Here is an 11,496-nt window from a genome sequence, read left to right as displayed (position 1 = left end):
AATCATATGATAAGCTGTTGTTATTGCTAAAAAATTTTTGCCCTTTGGCAAACTCGTAATAAATTTAATCAGTTCGCACAAAGGCGTGAAAACGAAAATGAATCATCAATAAACACAGTATTTTATTATTACAGTTCTAGTCATACTAACCATTATGAACTTGTCATGCCAATTAAAATTTTCTTCGAATCACTTCGAATACTTTTCGTATTTTAAACTGTTCTGAACTAGTAATTAAAAGAAAATTATCATGCAAAAATCAGATAAAATTAGGTCAAACAATTTGTTGGTGTCGCAATTGCCACCCGAGCAGCACAATACATCGAACAATATTCTTCGTTATGGTGCCGTCAAGGCCACTTCGTGTCTTGTTGTTAATACGGTGACCTAGCATTGCCCTAGCTAAAACGGACTAAAAACTGTTCAACTTCAAATAACAACTATAATTAATGGAACTAATGTAAATTTTTCCACACATATGAAAGGAAAAGTGCCATGCTGTAATATGTTGTGGAATTTCTTAATGTGAATATGGATAATGTATAGTATGGATAGAATAAAGCGCATTTTAGGTCCAATTCTGAATTGTATATGTATAATGAACTGCACTGTATCAATTGCCAATTTAACTAATGATTGTTGTTTAAATCTCCTCATATCTAATAGACAAGTTCCTCTAAGCTATACTGGTTGCAAAAACATCAAAATTCATTTTCAGTCCTAGGCAGCCAATCAAAATGAATGTAAACCAAAGACTATCCTAACAATTGAATATTACCATAAATAATTATCTTCACTTCCTAATAACCTCGACACATGAGCTTCAAAATCACGCTAATCTAAGCCAGTGTACATTTCCAATGACAATGAATGTCCTTTAATGAATTTTTATTACATGAAAATGAACTTTAGTGATGGGAAATTGAAAAAAAAATCAATGAACTTGTAATTTTATAGACATAACTAAAGGATAGAGCTTTTCATTAGCTTAGTATAACAACAGAAGTGATTTGTATCAGATCTAACAGAATGGTTCTAATGAAATATTTCTGTTTTTGTGTACCCGTACGCTTGGGGGTCATTATAACATCAATAATTACCATAATTGAGAATGTGGTAGGATTAATTGGAATTACTATGTATACTGCTGAGGATATAGCTGCGATGGCTGACGACTTGAAGGATAAATCTAAAGAGAGTTCTTATGAAGTCACATCGAAGGAACTATACGAGATTATAAGCGAGAATATAAAAGATTGTAAGCCATAATTTATTACTGCTGGATGTCATTTATATTTTATTCATTCTATGAACAGATGCTGTCGAATTTCGATATGGATTTATTGGATTAAATGCAGGATGTATTGCAGCTTGCGTTATAAACATTTTTGCGGCTATTAGCAAGAATCGATTCCTTACAATTCCCTACGTAATAATTCGGTTCATTGAAATTGCAATCATTCTTACTGTCCACGTCAATTGCATGCTGTATATGAAAAAGAGCTGGAACCTCGGTGTTCTAATAGCCGCCTGCTGTGCTGGTGGATTCTATATTCTTTTTCTATTGTATTTATGGGGTGTAAGCATTGCAATGTTCCAAATAATTGGTATTGTTAACAGCAAGAAGTATAAAGCTATGATTGCAAAGTCAAGGGAGCCAATCATTGTGGTTAAGAAGCCGAGAAATAAAGAAATTGCAACGATTGCGGACAACTATTATGACAGGCATGATGCAAGGATGGTGGCTAGTGATTTTTATGGAGTTCATAAGAGTACGTTTAGGAGGATATAAGGTAAAGGTTTTGGGTTGTTGATTAGTTTGTTTAAGGATTGTATGGATATGATGTTATATCTGTCAGTTTGTAAGCATTTGCTGTAGTAATCTATCAATTGTGTAATATAGTCCTGTAAACTTTATATTGTGTGAATTTTTCCAACTTATTCTTATGTGTACCTTAACAGAATACTCACCACATTGAGAATGGTCATGTCCGAATGGAAAAAATACTTTAAAATTGGTTGATGGCAATTTAATGTCCAGTTAATGTTCAATTCTAGCGTATTTTTGACTACTCGGGATGAGTATGTACTCAATCTATGTTAGTGAGTATTCTCCTTGTCTACTCAGAGTATAAACTCACCAAACTCACCTTAAAACTAGAATCTGAAAACAAGATTTAAATATTTTCAAATTTTTTAAAAAATTAAAACAAATTTAATGTATATTTTTCAATAATATAACATTTTGCTTTATTTAATGTTGTTTTTAATCCGTTTATGCACACATTATGTTTTCATCATTATTATATTTATGTTTTAATAGCGATCGATCTTAAATTTTTATTTTATCCTTTATTAATCTTTTTATATATTCATTTTTTTTCATTGAATAATTTTTATCTTTTTTTTTTCAAATATATGAATAATTTATTTCTTGGTAGAGTTCTTCTGTAGTTTTTCACCTTTTTTTAAATTGAAAAGTTTCATTCAGTTTTTGATTTTGTCTATAAAAACATGAAATTTGAATTGAATTGTTAGACTTTCTATTAGAAAATCTGAAGTCATATCAAATTTCTGTTTTCTAGACGTAGTAAATCCATAAAACCAGAGTGGATTTAGGGATATCTAATTAAAATATCCCTAATTCACTCATAATTTCATGGATAAATATTCAAAATAAAAGGAAATTGAAAATTTCATACCCAAACTTACGATTTAACAAGTGACCAAAAATCTTCAATTTCCAAATTATTTTAAATAATTTCAACTTTGTGATGTTTATTGTAAATTTTTATTATCCATTAGACTAACATCAACAACAAAGATTTTTTGTTTTTATTTTCTTCGATAGACTTTTTTTTTTATTTCGATATATTTTTTTTTCTTTTATAAGGAATTAATTATTTAATAATGTAAATTGTGTGTGATGAGGAATAAAATTTTTAAATAACAAATAAAAAACTTTTCAATAAATTTTCATGAAATCGCGTGATGTGAAGTTGTTGATGGATTATGGCGCAAGTTCATTTTTCAACTTTAATTTGTTTGATGAATTGAGAATCCTTTTGAATTTTACAATAACATTCTTATAATCCATAACCATCCCAACAACTACACATCATTCGATTTCTCTTCCATTGGAGTATAATCTTGATTTCTTTTCATAGAGAAAAAGTATTGCAAATCTACAAAAAAAATTTCATCTCTTTAAATTGATTGAAAAAATTTTCATTTATCCACCATCAACGTCCATTATTCAATATGCTTACTTAAAATGTCAACAAAATAGACAAATCTATTTCAACTACTTTACGTTTTCTTTAAATTACTTCAATCATACTATAATATATTTTTTTGTAATAATTTAATAGTTTGATTGGAGATATGTTGAATTAAAAAGATTCCATTCTCTTCTTTATAATCGTGCCTTACTTATTAAAGCATTCAAATTGTTTTTTGTTCCTTTTCGTTTGAAAAGAATTTTAATTACTTTTCATTTAGCAAATATTTTTGCTGCTATTGACTTCTTCTTGGGTGTCATTAATGTTTTTTTTATTTCCTGCATAATTTATTCATAAGCTATGCATTGGATGAAATTTATCGTGCTGATTATTGCTTTTAATTGATATCCTGATGGAATTTTCATTCTCTTGTTAAGAAAATTTATAAGTTGGATGGAATTTTCCAGCGTTTTATTGAAAATTTTATAATTCAGTGAATTATTCAGGAATTTAACGATGAAAATTCATTTTGCTGACTTGTCTGGTGATGTCTTTTGCACTTCTTTTCTTTAAAATTGAATGAAATCCAGCTTAATTCATGTTTTTTATTAACAACGATTTTTACTAAATCTTTCAGAATCACAACAAACAGGGGAAAATCTACTTTATAATTGAATTTGCCTTTTCTTTTGAGGTGAGTATCAACTGTCAATTGGATTTTGAACAATTTTCAAATTGTTGATGTTCGTTAAAAATTCTTAATTTACGTTTTTTGATTTTAACAACATTTTCAGGTATAAAATGTTAATTGTCGGATTCTAATTGATTTTTTAGTCAACATTTCATATCAGTACCAGCAACTAACCAGCACAATAACTTTCATCCAATATTCCCATCTATAAACTGTTAAAACTTTTAAGAATTTTTCAATGAAGTTTGTTTGAGGAAGAAGTATGAAAAAAAATGGTCTCAAAAAAATTAAATATGTATTTTATCGAGAGAGATAATTGAGTATTTTTTGATTTTTTGTTTCTTGACGTGAGAGATTGAAAATAACGATAGTTTAGATTATAATTGTTTTTTTTTTATGAAGTATGAATCTGGTCCATTTTTAAATATTTTTTTTTTGTATTTTTATATTTTTTCTTTCATTTGGAATAAACTACAAATTCAAGTTAATTAGTTTAACTTAATTTAGTACAGTTTTTATATTGCACAAAATTGCTGCGATTTTTTTTGGTTTTTGTTGAAAATTTGATTATATTCTTAATTAAATTTCTGGGAATAAATGTTGTTAAGGGAAAAATCTGAGAATGGCAAATTATTTGACAATCAATTGCCATCACCAGAATTATTCGATGACGAAATAAATTTCCTATGCTGTTGCTGAGCTTTCGAGTAATAAATCATTTAAATTTGTGTTTTATAGAAAAAAATTAAAAAAATTTCTGATTTTTTTTTAAATTTCACAATTTTCATTTCTAACATTTTTTTTATATTTTAATACATATTTTTTTGACTTGAACACATTTATGTCATGAAAACGAATGGATTTAAATATATTTGCATCAAATTTTTTTTATGACCAACGAGAGATGATGGTTGATGATAGCTTGAAGCATAAAATGCGAGTAGCATAAGGAGTATAAAGTAGGGACGAAAAGAAGAATTACGATATATAATCTGAAATGCGTTTTTCTTTTTTTTGGTTTGGACAAATTTTTTTTTATGCAAAAAATATTCATATCACATTGTTTCCATCATCAAGTACTTATGAAATACATTTTTTATTAGTATATGTATGATTTATAATTCAGCATAAAATAAAAAATTTACGGAAATAAATTTACACAAGAAATAAGAGAATTTTCTTTTTATGATTTTCATCTTCTTTAAGATATTAATTTTCTAAAATTGTGCTAGAGATTTTCATCATTATTCTCTCTTTTTATCTGGTTTTGAAGATTCTCAGCTGTGTTGCTTTGATTTTATTTTGTTCTTATACTTTTAATTTTGGATTTGTTACATTTTACAGAACACAATTGTCATTTTGTCTTTAATAATAAGCATGCTCTTGTCTTATTCTGTGGAAATTTTGATGGGTTTTTAGTGGTTTCTTGCAATATCAGTAAGATATTTCAATATTCAGCTTGTTAGAGATATAGCAATCAATTTTAAGTTGTAATTTCTTAAGAATCAAGTCTTAAAATTGGTTTAAATGATGCTGAATATGTATTTCCTTAGAAATCTGTTCCCATTCTTTAACTCGGAAAGCATACGGCGTAAAAAAGGCTGCAAACCTGATTCCAGACCAGTTTTGATGAAACTCAGACTCAAGCCAGAGTTACATCGGCCTAATGACAGACTTTCGTCTTTTTCCATGCCATGTGCTTTCCGGATAAGTTGGTAAATTGACTCAATTCTCAAGAAGCATGTCCCTGGATCTTTCATTGACTCCTGCATGTGTATTGCATCAAATTTAAGAGATTCTCTGCAATATGCTTAAAATTTGGTGACCTTTAACTTTCCAAAACAAGATTTAACCTCATTCTTCAACCAAATCCAACCAAAAAACCCATCAAAAACCTTTCCACAAACGCATTCACGGACTTCTTGTGCACAAAATATCTCATTCCAGTTGCCCTTCAACTCAGCCGTATTTGTGTCTTGATATTTTAATAAATTTCTTTAAATTTTATTTTCATCATCTAAATTTTACAATGTTTTTTTGTTTAATTATATCTTATGGCAGTAGATATCGTCCATCAACAAGTTATTTACTCTGTGATTCTCACACTAAATTAAATTAAATTAATTATTTAGTGGTTTTTTAGGTGTATTTCATCTGTCCTCCCTTCATATATTCTAATTATTTATAAATTAATTAAAGTTTCATGATTATCTATCTGACAAATGAGAGAATTTGAATTGAACAATGATGTTAGTGGCTGTGGCATTAGAATAGCTTGGAGGAGATGATTTTTCTCATAATATTAAATCATTAGCTGACCATGAATCTGATCTGGATACAAATTCTCATTTAACATTTCATCCAACTGACCTGGTAACACAACAATTCAAAGCTACATAATATATACCCCGAAATACATTCACATCACGATTGCATGACGTCAACGGGCTATAACTTTTTCATCCTTTTGTACATTCATATCATGAATTTTCATCGCAACATCAATTCTCAGCCTCATAAATATTTCTCATTCAACCGCATGCATAGAAATGGATGTCATAAAGTATTTGTTCTGATCGTTATGACAAGAAAACTAACTCGATTTGAATGACATGTTTCACTACTTTGGATGTGGAAAATTTATGCATGTCATGTGATTAGGTGTGAGGATCAATAGCTAAATAGACGGGATAGTTGAATGAGTTAGTATGGAATATTGACAGCAATAATGCTGCGTCCAGTAACAAACTCCAATGTCAAACTTAAGTATTGTGTCCCAAAAAGTAGAATATCCAGTAGAATGTGATGATAATGAATGAATGACGGTAGTTTGATAGTTGTTATATATTCTCAATTTTTAAGCCAAATATTTTCGAAGTTTACTAAATTAGTTTACTAATTAATTGGTTATTTACATTGCTTGAACCTAATGGACTAGCTGTTTATAGTTGAACAGACCCAGAAAGTGCAAATTTGGTTTGTACCAGAGTTGACCTGTGACAAGCAAAAGCCGTACAATTTCTTGATAATTTGAATGGTTTTTCTTACAAAACCATGCAAATTATCAAAAAATTTGTACGGTTTTTGCCTGTTTTGCAACTGTTTTAATCTAAGGAATTTTTTTAGGGCCAATTTTTGGATGCATTTGATTATCTACATCGGAAAAAATTTTCATTTAAGGATTTTGAAAGTCACCAAATGCCTAGCTATATCCATTGAAATTCAGTTGAAAGAGATTATTTTACATGGCAAAAAATATCAAAATGTTAAGATCTAGAATAAAAAAGAAGTAAGAAAGTTTAAGAGATTGTGTCTGGTGCTGGGGGGAGATAGAAGAAGAATATGAAGAAGAAGACGGAAAGTTTGGTTGGAATAAACGAACACTTAGAGGAAAAAGAAAGCTTTTTCCATTGAATTAGGAATTTTGTTTAAAAAAATTGTGCAGTGTGCAAGTTATCATTGATTCGCAGCGCGCGTGTGAGTGTAAAATTTGTGTTATTTTAAAGAATCTCGTCACCTCCCCAAAGAATATAAAAAAAGAACCAGAAGTTTGTCTTACTAGATTCACATGAAGAAAGTTTGTCTTGTGAATATTGTTATCATAAAGCAGCAAAAGATATTATTTAATGTGATAAGACACTCAAAGCTTGTTTCCATAATATATTTTATTATCCTTTCCATTCATCTTAAAGCGTGCAATATCAAAAAATCTTTTTTTTTAAAAATAGATAGAAGGCATTCCTACCATTGACCCTTGGAGAAAACGTTGAATGACTTATTGAGTGGGCTTTTAATCTTTAAGATGTACTTAGTAGAAAAATTTATATTTAGAATCTTAAATATTTAAGAATCTTATTGAACTATTAAAACAATCATGAGTGGCATGATATGGCGAACAAAGTGCATTTTTTCAAAAATGCAATAACCAAATTTGGATTGAAATTTGTCTTGTGAATATTGTTATCATAAAGCAGCAAAAGATATTATTTAATGTGATAAGACAGCTTGTTTCCATAATATATTTTATTATCCTTTCCATTCATCTTAAAGCGTGCAATATCAAAAAATCTTTTTTTTTAAAAATAGATAGAAGGCATTCCTACCATTGACCCTTGGAGAAAACGTTGAATGACTTATTGAGTGGGCTTTTAATCTTTAAGATGTACTTAGTAGATTTATATTTAGAATCTTAAATATTTAAGAATCTTATTATGAGTGGCATGATATGGCGAATCGCATTTTTTGCAATCAAATTGGATTGAAATCAGTCTGCCGTCAGCAAGACTCGCATTTTACCATTAATAGGACGACAAAGTGGTGCCTAAGCGAACGCACTGTGCTGTTCGAGTATCTTGGTATGATAATCTGAAGTTGCATACTTTAAGGAGTACATATAAGCAATTTTAACTAGAGCTTTAAATCCTTTATTTGAATTATTCAATAAATCTGGAATATCAATCCTCAAAACCACTCAAAATCAAAGCATGGAAACTGAGTCAATTCCCACAAAATCTAGAAAATCCCAAAATGTCCTTGCATTGCTCAATCCCCTCAACGATACTGAAATCTTGATTACTTTATAGCAAAGCATTGAAATAATTTGATTTTATACCAAATTTATTCCATATTAAACTGAATCTACCCCAATAAATCCTCCAAATGTCGCCCCAAGGGTCCAATAATGATTCAAATTGTTTAAAGTTTTTCCAAGAAAATGCAGCATAAGAGACAGATAGAGCGATGTTTTTAAGAGTTTTATTTTTTGGTAGATATATACACGCTCATAATTTTGTTTGTTGGTCTTCAACTTTATACCGTTCATGAATATTCTTGCTTATCGGCCATACGCAAAAAGTTATTATTGTCTATAAAGTTTTTTTTCATCTTAAATATGAGTATCAATAAGTTAAGGACCTCACAATTCATATGATTATTATATTTGTTATATACTGAAGTGTATGTTTATCCTTTATTCTGTCAATAATGTGTGTTTTTTTGTGTAATTTTGTCTCCTCTTTTTCTCATTTTCCATTGGACATAAAGGTTAATTGAAGCTTCTTTTGGCAATATTATCATTATTATTATTACTATAATGTATGTATTTTTATGTATTATAGAGATATTTGTTTTTCTATGTAGCGGAAGTTAAGGAGGGGAAAAAGTACCATTATTCTTTGTATGTATATCTATACTGTAGAAAGCTATATTCATAATTCTCATTCCTTCAATTATTTAACAACAACAATTTTTTTATTTCCCTTTTTTTTCATCTCAAAATTTATTCATTGTGGTTGGTAATCTGTTTATATGCTATTAACTTCCTCGAAATTGTTATGTCGACAACTTCCAGTCTTTCTGAATTATCAAATAGCCTTTAAAATTGTAATAAATAATTTTTTGTTGGTTAATTTGATGTTTTATGATGAATTTTCATCAAAATATTACTCAGAATTTCGCATGTTTATGTTTTTATGGGCATAATCCATTTCTTGATAAGTATTTTAATGTTTGTACTCACCGAAAGACTTTGTAAACTGAGAAAATTGGAATTAATTCTGCTGTCCGAATTTTTTATTGATTTTCCCGCCAATTTTGATGAATTTGTTTACATTTTTGAAATAATTACCGTTATTTTTGAGTTTTTTGACTGAAATTTGTTTGTTTAATAATTTCGAGGAAGTTTCAAGCCTTCTGTCATGACCCTTCTCAATTATGTGGTTTAATACTGTTTATTGGTATTGTTGATTTTGCTAAATTTGCTTCCAAAATTCCAATTTTCAATGATTTTTTGTCTAATTTTTTACGTTCTCATTTCGATTTTCTTTGTTTACTTTTATGATAAATTTAATAACTATATTTTTATAATTATAATTAATATTTTACAAAGATAATGATATGATTATGAATAGGTAAATCTTCCATCCTCTTTTGCTTGAATTCTTAGTAGATTTTTTTATTCATTTCTTTTGTGACTAGTGTTAAATACAGAAGTATTGCGATATCATTCGACATTTAATTAAATTTAAAAATAAAAACTTAAACGTGAAAAGAGAATTTTCTTCCTCATCATAGACTTATTTTTTTTTTTTTGGATATTCTAGAGATTCGTAAATTTTTTTCATATTTTTTTTTTCAGTTTTTTTCTTATTAATTTGTACCATTTTTAAAATTTATATTAAATTTAAAAAATAGATGCCTGGGGAATACAAAAGTTGGTGAATGGATATGATTTTGGGGTTATTGGCATGATTTTGGACGTTATTTGAGTAGCTTTGAGATTGAGAAATTTTGAGGTTAGGCGCTCAAAATGCAGTGAAATTCTCACCCTGGCTATTAAAATTGAATTATTATAATCTGATAGCAACGACCTATTAGAATCACCATCTGTTCAACATGGAAATTTATTCAAAATCTCTTCAAATGCCAATACCGAAATAGAACTACAAAAAAACATCATCAAAATGCCATACCAAAAAAGACCATCCTCAAAATGCCACTCATGTCACTTTTGTGTCCCTCAGGTGAATAATAGAATATTAATTAATGATAATGGCAATGATTATAATGATAATAATAGAGAAAATTTCTATCTAGTGCGATGTATATAAGAAGAGAGAATTTATAATTGAATATTTTTTTTTTTAAATCTTCCTCACTTATGAATGACGATTATCTCCATATTTTTAATTTTTACTATATCATCAATTTACTAATAATATTTTTTTTTTATATATTTTTTTTTGTTTCGCGCATAAAAAATTTTCTTCATCTTTTTTTTTTTTGTTTACTTTTATTAGTTTAATTTAATTTAATTATAGTAATAATAATTATCATATTCAATTTCTTTTCATGTAAGAGAGTCCTTTAATCATTTATTACTTCCTGCAACAAGAGAAAGAAGAAAAATAAAATAAAATGAATGAATGGATGAACAAGATAATTAAGAGCATTAGCATAAAAGGTATCTGATAATAAAAATTTGCATTAAATGGTCGCTGAACATGAAAATTCATAAAAATTCGTTAACGCGCTTTATTTTCAAGATGTTAGTTGAAATCTTTAAAAGTAGAGGAACTAGATCATCCATTTGGGAGTCATAAAGATTTTCCATGGAGGTGACTTCATTTAAGTGCTAATAAAAGAAGTTTAGCAGAGTCTTAAAAACTCCTTGACAAAGACTTCTTCATTTGTATAAGTCGAGCAGTGGGATAGTAATAATTTTGACTGGATATTAGTGAAGCCAATGGAATTAATTTCGAAAAGCACAGGGTGTAGAAATGACCAAAACTGTCTCCAGGATAGCATAACTCAGGATCCAGACCCGATTCGATGAGTACAGAGTCATGTTAGTCTGGATGCACTGATTTCTATTTCTACGCCTGTGCCGGGGTAAATCAAACAGTTCTCAAACTCTAAGGATTCGAATACTAATCAAAGACTAGGATATAGTCCCTTAAAAATAAAACCGCCGTCAATGAAATAGTTTACATTTTTCTTAGATGATTACCATCTGCGCGGATAATTTCCATAATTTTCCTAACATGAAAGCTAAAATTCTATGCAAATTTAATTAATTCGTTTCTA

At 28.6% G+C, this 11,496-nt stretch overlaps 1 protein-coding gene across 7 annotated transcripts in view; it reads right to left on the bottom strand.

The window, feature by feature from the left end:
- Positions 1-10,761: 10,761 nt before the first annotated feature.
- brp (ELKS/RAB6-interacting/CAST family member bruchpilot) overlaps positions 10,762-11,496 on the bottom strand; it is a 74,613-nt gene continuing 73,878 nt past the window's right edge. For all 7 annotated transcript variants that reach the window (XM_070640744.1, XM_070640749.1, XM_070640746.1 and 4 more), the window contains one exon: positions 10,762-10,794. The gene's annotated coding sequence lies outside the window, so the exon portion shown is untranslated. The remainder of the gene's footprint in view (positions 10,795-11,496) is intronic.

Source organism: Chironomus tepperi, unplaced genomic scaffold (assembly GCF_022539635.2).
Source record: "Chironomus tepperi strain 1889 unplaced genomic scaffold, CSIRO-AGI_Ctep_v1 contig_221, whole genome shotgun sequence".
Classification (NCBI taxonomy): Eukaryota; Metazoa; Arthropoda; class Insecta; order Diptera; family Chironomidae; genus Chironomus; species Chironomus tepperi.
Note: the sequence above shows the minus strand (reverse complement) of the source record. Positions and strands in the feature narration are given on the sequence as shown.